Source organism: Mesoplodon mirus (assembly GCF_964341445.2).
Source record: "Mesoplodon mirus genome assembly, chromosome: 3".
NCBI lineage: Eukaryota > Metazoa > Chordata > Mammalia > Artiodactyla > Ziphiidae > Mesoplodon > Mesoplodon mirus.
In genome coordinates, this window is record NC_138978.1 from 112,543,689 (window position 1) to 112,558,207 (window position 14,519).

The 14,519-nt window shown below is 42.2% G+C and overlaps 1 protein-coding gene and 1 pseudogene across 2 annotated transcripts in view; one reads left to right on the forward strand and one right to left on the reverse strand.

The window, feature by feature from the left end:
* Window positions 1-14,519, reverse strand: part of NOTCH2 (notch receptor 2) — a 191,339-nt gene that overhangs the window by 67,547 nt on the left and 109,273 nt on the right. The gene's annotated exons all lie outside the window — the stretch shown is intronic.
* LOC309800804 (ubiquitin-conjugating enzyme E2 D3-like) lies at window positions 9,329-9,708 on the forward strand (annotated as a pseudogene). Its single transcript has one exon. The product of its transcript is annotated as a ubiquitin-conjugating enzyme E2 D3-like (transcript).

Genomic DNA, 14,519 nt, shown 5'->3' on the forward strand with positions numbered 1-14,519 from the left:
CCTCATGTGACCTGCCTGAAACTGAGGCAAAATGAACTCACAGCAGACCAGGTCCTCACATGAATTTTAAGGCCACCTTGAGACATCCATATAGTTATTCCAGGCAAATAATTTAGAGAATTCAAGTTGCCATCCCTAGAAACTCTGACACCATGAAATCTAGCCAACCTATCAAAGAGAAAATTGAGTCTTACAAGTTCCTTAAATCTGATTTGGTTAAATCCCTGGGACAATGAATACATAAGTGAGAAGAGCAAGGAGAGAAGAGTCTAAGAGATGAGTAAGGACAAGAATAATGAGAAGCAACCTAAAAATAAAAGCTTTAGGGCTACTGTTCTATATCTTGACCGTATCAATGTCAACATCCTGTTTATGATGCTGGATAGTAGTTTTGCAAGGTGATGTTACCATTGGGGAAAACTTGGTTAAGGGTAAACAGTATCTCTCTGTTAATTCTTATAACTTTGTGTGAAACTATAATTATCTCAAAATAAAAGGTTTAATTAAAAATAATGGTAAAGGGCTTCCCTGGTGGCGCAGTGGTTGAGAGTCCGCCTGCCGATGCAGGGGACACAGGTTCGTGCCCCGGTCCGGGAAGATCCCACATGCCGCGGAGCGGCTGGGCCCGTGAGCCATGGCCGCTGGGCCTGCGCGTCCGGAGCCTGTGCTCCGCAACGGGAGAGGCCACAACGGTGAGAGGCCCGCGTACAGCAAAAAAAAAAAATAATAATGGTAAGGGCAAGCAAGGGTAGAGAGAAGAAATTAAGGAACTAAGGACAATAAGAGCCATGGTAAAATATGAATGTGAAAGGCCAAGCCAAGATGATGAGACTGGAGCAAATACTGGATTAGTGGAATGAGATGTGGGAAGCCGACCTAATGTAATAGAAGATGGAAAAGGATCAGTTTGTTCTGCCTAAAAAAGCAACCTGAAGGATGATAATAAGACCACTTCTGAATGGACTGCAGGTCACTATGAGAGCAAGGATCGGGGACTATGGCAAAGGCTCTTAGGCCCAGTGACAATCGACTTATAAGCAAGGAATTTGTGATTAGCAAGCCAGGCCATCTGAGCTGTAAAACAAACTGATGAATCTTTCTTATCAGAGGTCTTTTAATACCAGTTTAGGGAGCTACCAAAGGGAATGAATATTCAGATCATATGGATTCTCTAAAACAGAACATGACAAGTGGCTAAAACCCAAAAAACCTCAAGGTGTCCTTAATTCTTTCCTTGTAAAAAACTCACTGGGGCTCCCCAGGTGGCGCAGTGGTTGAGAGTCCGCCTGCCGATGCAGGGGACACGGGTTCGTGCCCCAGTCCGGGAAGATACCACATACCGCGGAGCAGCTAGGCCCGTGAGCCATGGCAGCTGAGCCTGCGCATCCGGAGCCTGTGCTCCACAACGGGAGAGGTCACAACAGTGAGAGGTCCGCACACCGCAAAAAAAAAAAAAAAAAAAAAAAAAACCTCACTGAATAACTCAAAAAGGCACTCTGATGAAGAGGCCTCTTAATGACAAAGCACAGGACTTTTATACTCAGAAAATGCCAAGGTTATACCTAGTCCCCAGATAACAATTCAACTTGGCTCAAGTATTTTCAGAGTCTGCAAAGTGCCCAACTGTGTAGCCATCACTGCTAACAGAAGCTAGCTGTGTCTGATCCAACCTAACTGACAACCTATTCTTTACTCCTATCTAACCTATACATCCATTATTACAGAACCAACATCATTCTATTGCACTTCTTTGATTGCACAGCAATCTCCCATCACTTGGCTGCAAGCAACCTCAGTTCAGGAATATTTTTTGTATTCCCAGCTAATATCCCTCTACCTAAGACGGCAGAATGGGTGTGTGGGCATCTCTGGAACTCTGTGCTCAGGATCCTGCTTCTTTGCTGCTCTCCACACCCCATTTCATCCATATAATTCTTGAAGGAGCCACCATGTCTTTACATGATCAGGCATGCCTTCCTGGTCACAGCTGACTGACCCAGGATGGGCATCTTATACAAACTGTCACTGTGTCTCTTTTCCAAACTTTTGGACTAGAGACCCTCTACCACATGGACCAAAAGAATAACATGACCAGTCTACACACAAAAGGATAACAGTGAATCAGAAGTACACAGAAAAGAAAAATAGAATCTGGTGGCATTCAGGTTACTGATTCCAATTGTTCTCAATGACTGACTCTTCATAAGTCCATTCAAGAGCACAGCCATTCTGAGAGATGTCGTCCCTTCCAACAGGTTTCCCTAATTTCAGATGGAGATCTGTCAATTGCAACCTGCAGTATTAACGAATACAAAGTGAGTGAGCGAGTGAGTGAGCGAGTGAGTACAGGAGCGATCATTTCCCCAGGGTAGACGATGTCATTTAGTATAGAAAGCTTTGCTCCCCTACTTTACTGGCAGAAATGCTACCTCAGATTAAAGACAGGTGTGTAATTAAGATGCAGGTGGGATTTAGAAATGAAAACATAACCAAGAAGCAGGTGAAGAGTTTCTGTAACCTGGAAATTACTGAGAGTCTTGTCTCTTACACTTATGACTCAAATACTGTGCTAGCGTCAAACCAAACTGACTTGCTGAATGTGAGAAATTTGGGTGTTATTCTTCTTCCTTATTGGCTCTGTGATAATTCTGAGTATAAGACACTGTGATTTTAAAACATCTCATATGTATTTCGTATGCATTATAATACCCAGACACTTAAATATTGTAGTAAGACAGACTAGGTTAATGAAACAATGCTTGGAATGAAAATTTTGTTCTCTTGGGAAAGGAAACCAAGAGTCACTGATTTCATACTATGAACCAGGCATTGTGCTTGAGTTGTCACAATCATTATCTCATTTATAGTTGAGGAAACGGGCTCAGAGAAGTAAAATAACTTGCCTGTTGTGAGGCAGGGAGTGTAGGAGAGCTGGGATTTAAACTAGAGCTGCTGAGTCTCAAATTCGTAACAAAGACTTGAGGTGTGAATCTCACCATATCAAAACAATCTCTGTGCATCTCAGTTTTCCCAAGCACACAAAGGCATGGGGAAGGAGACAGGACAGGAAAGGTGAAGATTAAAATCATGACTCGCACCATCAAATTACTGGGAAAAATTATGACTTCAAATTACTGTCCAAAAATCAAATGTATTTTTTGAGTACAGTTGACTGTTTTTCTAATGAGGTTGATTTTGAAGGTTAGATACCTTCATCAAATACGTTAGGTGTTTGGTGTTAGATACTGTTAGAGAAATCAAATCTACAGAGTCAAGAGAATACTGGCTTAAAAATAATCTTTTATAGAATGGATCATTTTTCTCTAAGGTTCAGGCATATTTCTCCAGAACAAAACCCTTCCCAGGCATATTTATGCCAGAATTTTTTCCTCATTCCAATTCTAGCAACCAGTCATTACATTCAGAATATCAAAACAGTAACCAGGGTGCCACTAAATTGCTTGTTCCAAAATTCCCAGTGGAAAGTCTGCCAACACACTGCGCTTCCTTCATGTCACCACCCCTCTTGGCAAAGGAGGAAACCAATGCAGAAGCCTAAAAATAAGAAACGTGAGGCTCAGAAAGGTTAGGTAACCACCAACCCCACCATCCCCACCCAGAGTCATAAACTGGTAAGTCAGAGCACTATCATTCAAACTCAGATCAATTTGGCTCCAAAACTACTGTTCTTTCTACTGCAGCACAGTTAACTGTGCTGGGTCTGGTCCACAAGATCTACAGACTAAGTCCCTGATCCTAGGGTCTTAAAGCACACAGAGAAGGCATGGAAGCATGAGACAATAAAAGAAGACCCTTGGTAGAAATGAATAAAGACAAAAAGTCACTAAGTATTGAAATAGGAAAGTTTCTTGGAGATCTACTAGAAGGGCTGGGTCCATTGTCTGAGGTCATTCAGCTTTTCCCACTACTCTCCATGGCAAGAAAGCGTCAGCCTGGGCTGCAGGAAGAAGGCTTACTCAGGTTGGTAGGGTCAGGTCTTGAAGACATCAAAATGACTGGAGTCTATTCTCAGTTGGGGTTTGAAAAGAGAAAAGGCTGGAGACCATTTGAGGCTTTGAATTCTAATATGAATTCTGAACTTGATACAACAAGCAAAGGGAGGCTCTCAGGTGGGGGAAGGTAGGAACAAAGTTGCATGTGAACATTAGTCTGCCAGTAGAATACAGGAGGGACTAAAAGCAAATGACTTTCTTTTAGTAGGGAGAGAAGGAGAAAGCACTAAGTTAGGAGCTACCTAGCATATAAAAGCCTCTGGTGAAAAGCAAGAGCTGCGTTCTTTCCATGCCCTACCTAGCTACTACACCTTCAATCCAAACAAGTCTCAGCATGTGTCAGCACACAAACTCTGCTGGTGGACTCCCAAAATATGTTGCACAGAGCTCGGTTAGGCAAGTTTTTGAGGGCATCAATTATCCCTCTTACTAATTTCACCTGCCAGGTATTGCAGGCTACTGGCATCTGACATTGGGACTAAGGCAGTGGGCTATTAGGCTTTTCCCATCTCCTATTAGAAAGGAAACCACTTGTTTCTAGAAACTACTTTCTCTATTGCCACTATGAGTCTGTACTAACTTGGTATGAAATGCTACACTACCAAGTCCTTGGCTGACACCCTAAACACTTAGAGCCACCTGTATATACTGATAATTCTCTGGGTGATAGCTTTTGTTTCCTAAATATATCTCAAATCTCTATCTTTCCTTCATATATTTTACTCTATAGCCACAATGGCTTACTGTTGGCTCCTTAAGCATTAAATTCTTTCCTACCTCAGAGCCTCTGCATATCCTGTTCTCTTCACCTCAAATATCCTTCTTCCTCTTATTCATATGGCTAATTAATATTTCATACCTTGACCTTCCTTATAATTTAAGTAGACCTCCAAGCTCACACTCCTCATTTTTCTCCTTTATTACACCTACTCCATTCGGTCTGTCTTGTCATTTATCAAACGGTGTAATTTTATATTCATTTGTGTTTTGCAGTGTCTGTCTCTGTTAGACTATAAGCTCCATGACAGCAAGGACTTTGTTGGCCATTCACCTCGGTTTACAGGTCAGGCTCTGTACCAGACACTTAGCATCAGTGGTGAAGTAGACCTTAGATTCAACCTAATGTGCTCATCTTAACAGACAAAACTAGGACCAGAGAGGTACAGTGACTTGTCCACATTTACATTGTCCACATTGGAAGAAGAATTAGAAATAGACAAAATTAAAAACGGACATCAAGTGCTGAAAAGGACATTGGGGTGTGAGAAAACAACACTTCAAGTTAGTCTTCAAAATGACTGTTGAGGGAAAGGGCAGGGTTGAGAAACGTATGGGAAGAGCAAGATGCCTAAGCAGTGCTACAAATGAAGACAATACAACTAAGAACAAGTATGCTATTTTATATATAGTAGTGTATATATGTTAATCCAGCCTCCTAATTTATCCCTCCCCCCCTTTCCCTTTGGTAACCTTAAGTTTGTTTTCTATGTCTGTTTTGTAAATAAGTTCAGTTCTATCTTTTTTTAGATCCTACATATAATTGATACCATATGATATTTGTCTTTCTCTGTCTGACTTACTTCACTTAGTATGATAATCTCTAGTTCCATCCATGTTGCTGCAAATGGCATTATTTCATTCTTTCCTATGGTTGAGTAATATCCCATTGTATATATGTACCACATTTTCTTTATCCATTCATCTGTCGATGGACACTTAGGTTGCTTCCATGTCTTGGCTATTGTAAATAGTGCTGCAATGAACATTGGGGTGCATGTGTCTTTTCGAATTACCGTTTTCTCTGGATATATGGCTAGGAGTGGGATTGCAGGATCATATGGTAGCTCTACTTTTAGTTTTTTAAGGAATCTTCATACTGTTCTCCACAGTGGCTGTACCAATTTACGTTCCCACCAACAGTGTAGGAGGGTTCCCTTTTCTCCATACCCTCCCCAGCATTTATTATATGTAGACTTTTTTTTTTTTTTTTTTTTTTTTTTTTTTCTTTTTGCGGTATGCGGGCCTCTCACTGTTGTGGCCTCCCCCGTTGCGGAGCACAGGCTCCGGATGCGCAGGCCCAGCGGCCATGGCTCACGGGCCCAGCCGCTCCGCGGCATATGGGATCCTCCCAGACCGGGGCACGAACCCGTATCCCCTGCATCGGCAGGCGGACTCTCAACCACTTGCGCCACCAGGGAGGCCCCTATATGTAGACTTTTTGATGACAGCCATTCTGACTGGTGTGAGGTGGTAGCTCACTGTTGTTTTGACTTGCATTCCTCTAATAATTAGTGATGTCAAGGACCTACTGTATGGCACAAAGAACTGTACTCAATATTTTGTAATAACCTATAAGGGAAGAGAATATTGCAAATCAACTATACTTTGATTAAAAATAAATAAATAAAATATGACACAAATGAACCTATCTACAAAACAGAAACACACTCACACACAGAGAACAGACTTGTGGTTGCCAAGGGGGACGGGGGTGCAGTTAAGTCTGTGGTTAGCAGATGCAAACTATTATATATAGGATGGATAAACAACACGGTCCTACTGTATAGCACAGGGAACTATACTCAATTATCCTATGATAAACCATAATGGAAAAGAATTTTAAAAAGAATGTATACATATGTATAACTGAATCACTTTGCTGTACAGCAGAAATTAACATAACACTGTAAATCTACTACACTTCAATAAAAAATAAATTTATTAAAAAAAGAAAAACAAGAAAAATAAGCACATGGTATTGATTTTGTAGGAGTGGGGTCACTTTCATAATGATCTTTTCTTATTGTACCGTCCTATGGTCTTAAAAGCAAAGAATGAATGAGTAAGACTATGGGCAGTGCCTGTGTCAGAAAATATAACAGAGTGAACCCAACAGGACTGTACTGAAATGGAAGCTGTGACCTGGGCCTCATGAGCATCAAGTTCTACCCATGTGAGCTTAGGACCACTAAACAGACACCATTTTATGAGCTGCAAGACATCTGGATACAAACAGCTCATTATGGTTTTCTCAGGACATCACAAACAAACCATCAATCTGACTTGGAGTTACAAGTGACTGGGAAACAAGAGGAAGAAGGGGAAAAAAGGAAACAAAAGAAATGGTCGCTGAGCCTTAGCACTTCTGGAAGAAGCCCTCCCCTCCTAGTCACCTCTCAACTTGGCGGGGTGGGGGGAACCTTTCACCACATCAACGGCCCTGCTAAGGAGCAACTCTCATTAGCAACAACAATCACCACGGGAGGAACATGTAAAAATGAGCTTGGCTGACCCCTGCCCTGACCCTGCTACCTCCTCTTCTTTGGTTAAGTCAAGAGAATTCCGTCTCCAATATACGCTTCCAGCCAGCAGTCACCCGGGCTCCTGAGTTGGGGAGTTTCCTCTTTTCATATCATAGCAGGGCATTCTTGTAACCTCTGTGCTACAAACCTTCTCCTCTACACACAGGAGAGTTTCCATTCCGCTCCTTAAGTGAAGGGCAGGGGACAAGCTTGACTATTCTACAACTTCCCAGGACGAAAGATGGTTGAAACATTTTGCACAAACACTGGAGTCTACAGGGTCTGCCTAATGAGAGGCTGTGTGCGTGCACCCACGTACAAGCACACACATGTATATATGAGGTTAGGGTTACAAGTGGCTAAGGGGATCCTGTAGGTGTGCAGGATACACATGCAGATAAACGCAAGAATCTCAGTGAACATTCCCATGAATCCTATACACCATCATCTTTTTCAGGCCTCCTCAAAAGCCTGGTTTCCCTGCATCCTGCTCAGTTATTTTTTTCTAAAGAGTCACCAACTTAATCTCATCATGTACAGTGGATTGTGCCATGTGCCTGTTCAAGCCCTTTGATGCCTTCCATTACACTTAGGATAAAATTCTAAATTCTATTTACATTTTCTGCCTACCTCTCCAGTTTCTCCCCTTGAAATACCACTCGTGCCAGGCACTCTGGCTTTTTATTTTTATCCTTTCTCAACATGATCACAATCTTTCCCCCCTACAGGTCTTTGCACAAGCTGTTCCCTGTACCTGGAGCACTCTTAGGCTCAACCATCCCCTAATAATTCACACCCACCGTCCATAGCTGAAAGAGACAGTACATACCTACCCCAAACTCAACTAGTTCTGTTAATATGCTAATAACCTCTACTTTTCCCACTAGGTACTTATTATAGTTCAAAATCTTACAGATAATATGCTTTATGTCTGTGTTACTAGACTGTAAGTTCCATGGAGAAATGGGTGGTACCATTTACTTCATCAGTTAACCCCTAGCACTTAGCACAGTGCCCAGCTAATAATATTTCTTGAGAAGTAATCAAAAATATTTGTTAAACAAATTTGATCTGCCCTTGTCTTCTCTCACTTAAGTCATTCTAACCTCAAAATAATAATCATCTTTCAACTCATCTCCCGCACACCTTTAGGGTGTCTCTATCCTATTCATACTCCCAAACTTTCCATCACCCCCTTATTTACATCCCCCCATCAATACACATGCCTCTCATTCCACCCTTTTCCTTAGCTGCTGAACTCCATCTCATTTATTCCACACCAAATTCATCCTGCCTTTTGACCTTAATCCTTCAACTGTGTCTCAAGGGTGACTCTATATTGTGGGGTACCTTATTTCTTCAAATGAAACCCAAGATTTCCCTAAAGACTACATCCCATCAGCGGGCAGCCCTCCTCAATAGAGGTCCTCCTCTTCCAGTTGCCTCCATCTGCATGAAGGTAAATAGGCAAAGAATCACTCTTTCCTTTATTTCCTAATGGTGCTACTGACTTCACATAGTAAGCATAGACTTATTCAGCTATTTCTAGGTAGTAGACACTGTGATGAGTGCTTACACTGATTGTCAAATGTAATACTATCAAAATTAGTCCAGATTTACAGACATAGTACAGACCTGGTCCACACTGAAGAAAGATACTAAAGTATCTCAGGGAAGTAAGGAGAAGAGACCCTGACAGCACCCAATAATAGCCCTGAATTTGGAGGCATGAAATTGGGCCAGGAACAAACTGGAAAATTTAATGCTCCATTCATTCATTTATTCATTCATTCAACAAATATGTATATACTACATGCCAGGCTTGACCTGAGACTAAAATGGTAAACAAAAGAGTTGTGGATTGTACCCAGAACGTACAGACAAGTAAGGGTTTTACAACCAAATAAATAGTTATAATAGTGGGTAAGAAGTGCTCTAATAGATACATATTGCCTTAGGAATACAGAGCAGAACAGAGAAGAACTATGTTCTGCGGGTCCAGTGGGGGATGCTATGTTTCATTGGCAAGCCAAGATTATGGCCTAATGGCAGCCTGTACCAAGGCACTGTGGGTTTTTTTGACAATTCACTTTCCTACAGATTACACCTTCAAACCACCTAAGGTTGCATTTACAACAAAAATTTATCATCCAAATATTAACAGTAATGGCAGCATATGTCTTGATATTCTAAGATCACAATGGTCTCCTGCTGTAACTATTTCTGAGGTTCTTTTATCCATTTGTTCACTGCTGTGTGTTCCAAACCCAGAATGATGCCCTCGTGCCAGAGAGTGCAAAGATCTATAAAACAGACGGAGATAAATGCAACAGTAATATCATGAATGGACTCAAAAGTATGCCACGTGGGTTTCCTGGTGGCACAGTGGTTGAGAATCTGCCTGCCAATGCAGGGGACACGGGTTCGAGCCCTGGTCTGGGAAGATCCCACATGCCGCAGAGCAACTAGGCCCGTGAGCCACAATTACTGAGCCTGTGCGTCTGGAGCCTGTGCTCCGCAACAAGAGAGGCCGCGATAGTGAGAGGCACGCGCACCGCGATGAAGAGTGGCCCCCGCTTGCCGCAACTAGAGAAAGCCCTCACACAGGAACGAAGACCCAACACAGCCATAAATAAATAAATAAAATTAAAAAAAAGTATGCCACGTGATGCTACTTTAAAGTCAGAATAAGTGCATTACAGCTGAATAAATTGTAAATTACTGTTAAGAGAGAGAGAGAGAGAGAGAGAGAGGAGAGAGAGAAAGAAGGAGAGAGACTTTATATGTTAACCAGGTTGTGTAAGAATGTGTACATATGTGAGAGGATGTGTAGAAAGGGGGATGGTGGGGAGGGTACTTCAGGCAGAAGGAGGTGTATGTGTACAGGTTTGAACAGAAGGCAAAATGTGACTTATTTGAGGCAATGAATAAAAACACTGTGGTTCAATTACAAGGCATGCATCAGTGGAGATAAAGGCTGGAGAGGGAGTTATACTCAGAGCCTTGGAACTCTATCTAAAGACAAGGGGGACCTACTGAATCACTTTAGGCAAAGAAACAACACAATCCAATTTGTGTTTCAGAAAGCCCACCATGCTGCTACGGGGAGAATGGACTGAACTCCATCCCATCCTTCCAGGTCAACAATAATTTAAAGCACTGAGGAGTCCCAGGGCTCCTGTGGCTGCTATAGCAACAAGAAAGTCTGTGGTGCTTCTGGGGCAAATTCCAGATGCAACAGTACCAAAGAGCATCCAGCCTCAGCCACTATATGGGAGTGATGGATGTTGTGCCAATGCCAGGTATTCAGAAAGCTGATGCTGGCACAGAGGCTTCTCCACACAGAGAAGAAAATGGTGCCACACTTCTGTCTCCCTGCTAGGAGGTCCACACTCTGGCTCTTGCACTTCCTTGGGCTGCCGGGCTGTTAAACAGTTTACATAAAGAGCCCCTCACTTCCCTGGAAGAAAAAACTAACTGTAGCAGGGGTTACAAAGAGACTCAACCTACTCTATTTATGGGCAAGCCATTACTAATGAGCAGAATGAGTAAAACAAACAAACAAAAAACAACCTGGAGTCCATTAGAACATTTTTCAATATAAAAGATGTAGAGGTACCAGTTAAGATGTAGATGAAAAGCATATTTGTGAAAAATGTGCACTTCCAGAAACTAGTACATTATAGAAAGAATTGGTTCTGTATTCTAAAGAATTTTACACACATGTAGGTTTTCAAAAGAAATGAAAATATAGGGCATCATACTCTGATGAAGTGGGGTGGGCTGAGAGAAAGACAGAAATAGAGAGGACCTAGATGCAATGAGTAAATACTATAAGAATAAAAGAATGTAAATCAACTATACTCCAATAAAATTTTTTTAAAAAAATATAAGAATGCCGTTCAAATACAAATCAGAATTGAAAATGATAAAGGACAGAACTGACAATGAAGAAAAATCAGTTATGAAGGAAAAACTGAGGAGGCTCTTGTGAAATGCAAAGGAAAAAACAAGCAGGGCTTCCCTGGTGGCGCAGTGGTTGAGAGTCCGCCTGCCGATGCAGGGGACATGGGTTCGTGCCCCGGTCCGGGAAGATCCCACATGCCGCGGAGCAGCTGGGCCCGTGAGCCATGGCCGCTGAGCCTGTGCGTCCGGAGCCTGTGCTCCGCAACGGGAGAGGCCACAACAGCGAGAGGCCCATGTACCGCAAAAACAACAACAACAACAAAAACAAGCAGATTAAAATATACAGAGAAAAGATTTTAGCTATGAGGAAGAATGAAGACCTAGTGTAAAGGTAATAGGTGTTCCTGAAGACACAAGAACAAATGAGAGGGCTTCCCTGGTGGCGCAGTGGTTGAGAGTCCGCCTGCCGATGCAGGAGACGCGGGTTTGCGCCCCGGTCCGGGAAGATCCCACATGCCGCAGAGCGGCTGGGCCCGTGAGCCACGGCCGCTGAGCCTGTGCGTCCGGAGCCTGTGCTCCGCAACGGGAGGGGCCACAACAGCGAGAGGCCCGTGTACCGCAAAAACAACAACAACAACAAAAACAAGCAGATTAAAATATACAGAGAAAAGATTTTAGCTATGAGGAAGAATGAAGACCTAGTGTAAAGGTAATAGGTGTTCCTGAAGACACAAGAACAAATGAGAGGGCTTCCCTGGTGGCGCAGTGGTTGAGAGTCCGCCTGCCGATGCAGGAGACGCGGGTTCGTGCCCCGGTCCGGGAAGATCCCACATGCCGCAGAGCGGCTGGGCCCGTGAGCCATGGCCGCTGAGCCTGCGCGTCCGGAGCCTGTGCTCCGCAACGGGAGAGGCCACAACAGTGAGAGGCCCGCGTACCGCAAAAAAAAAAAAAAAAAAAAAAAACAAATGAGAAACATAATCTTTCCTGAGGTGAGAATAGACCTAAGTCTGCATATCCAAAGGGCTCGAAAAGACTAGGAAAAAATAATAGGAAATATACCTATACCAATGTTGGTTAAAGTTCTGATTTTAAAGAGGGAGGAGAGGGGTGAAAGGAGAGACAGAAAGGGAGAGAGAGAATGACTGAGCAGACATTGGACTTCCCTATAATACTCATTACAAGAAGCAAAGGAACAATGCCTAGGAACTTCATAACAATGTAATTTGTGACCCAAGAATTCAGTATCTACACAAGATGTCATTTGTGTATGAAGGCAACTAAATTAAAAAAAATATTTTTCAAATATACAAGAGCTCTGAGGATATGCCAACATGTCACTTTCCTGTAAAAAAAAATCTCAAAGATTACTCATTTAACTGAAAAAGTAAATGAAAATAAAAAACTCAGGAATGAGAAGGTTGTGATATAAATGTACTGGTAGTTAGCATAGAACAACTTATACAGAGAACTAAGTCTAAAGTGTTATAAATTGGATTTTAAAACAGTATACATAGCAATAATTTTTAAAGAACATGGGTAAGCCTTTAAATTTCAGTAATAATAATACTATAATATAAATTTTAAAATCCCAGATCACATGAACAAAATCTGGAGAGTAAAGAGAAGATTAAGAGAAGTATGCTCATTCCTTACCTTACATAAAAGGATATACTTTCATTTTTGACAGAAAAAAAGTAGAGAGATGAATCCAAATCCAAATTATTCTAAACATGTATATCTTTTAAAATTAAAAAAACACTAAACACTAAATATAATTTAAGTCATTTCACTTCTATTGTCCTTGTGGACCAACTTCCACTTCCTTGAATTACTTAAGCACATGGTTTATGTTCCTCTCATTCTTTGCTCTCCCATCTCCCATGAAATCAACATCTGGGTTGAGGACCAATAAGGTCATCTGAGCCAAGAGTTCTTACTTTTCTCAACTCAACAGACCTCCACATCCACTCATTATCACAAACAGACTCACATTCTGGATTTCATTATAAGACACTCATTGTTCCAACTCCAAGATCTCAAACTGGTACTTCCACTCTCTGAATGTAACTTCCAATCTCCCTTCTCTCCCATTCCCAACAGCCATTTCACTTAATTTTTCTCCACTATAACTTGAAAGAGTAAACCACTCCTAAATAACCCAGTTCACTAACAAACCCCTTTCCAGCTACCTTAACTCTTTGTCTAGCCAAGGTTCTATGATTGGTCACATGAATGAAGTTTCTGTCCCTAAAGCTACTGCCCTGCTGCCCCGTCTCTCTCTTTCTGTCCCCCCATTTTTCACCTGTACAAAACCTTGAATAAGTAATTTATTCCCACTCCTCCTTTTACTCCTCTCTCAATATCCACTTTTCTCTTTAACCTCTTGCTTTCTTCTCTCCTTTATAGAGAAACTCCATTTTAGAAGATTTCCAATGACCTCAAAACTTCTGACTAACTCTCTGCAATTATCATTTGCATTTCAGTCTCCAGGTTGTCATTCATTCAATAACCATCATTTGTTAAAATTGGTCCTGGGAATGCCAAAATAAGTAAGGCCAGTTCCCAATTCCCCAGAGGCTGAGACTGTATTAGGCGAGGTAATAAGCATATAAAACAGTAAGAGCAGTATAATATTGCAGGCGCTATAACAGAGGCATATAGAGTTGAGTCAAAGGTACAATCTTAAAATGCACCCCCTGACTCAGTGATGCTATAATGGCAGAGCTTCTTACGAACTCTTACACATCCCCTTCTCTCACCTTCATTCTTTGGATCCTTTTCCTCATCACTTTTCTTGAGTGTAGACTTAAGATCCAGACCCTCTGGCCTTCTCAGTCCACACACTTTCCTTACAGACTTGTACATTTCCAAGGCAACCAAAAATAAGACTCAAAATCTGAGTCTCTAGCCCCTACCAACTCCATTTTGACCTCCTAGGTCTTACTGCTGAATGTTTTCACTTGGAAAACTCACCTCAAACTCACCACCATCTCTAGCCTATTTCTTTATCTCTGTCAACAGTCCCCACATTCTCCCACTACTCAGATTTTAAAATAGGAGTTAATTCTTCTCAATCTCCCCCCTCATCCAAACAAGTGCTTAGATCAGTGGTCCCCAACCTTTTTGGCACCAGGGACCAGTTTCTTTTTTTTTTTTTTTTGCAGTACGCAGGCCTCTCACTGTTGTGGCCTCTCCCGTTGCAGAGCACAGGCTCCGGACACGCAGGCTCAGTGGCCATGGCTCACGGGCCCAGCCGCTCTGCGGCGTGTGGGATCTTCCCAGACCGGGGCACGAACCC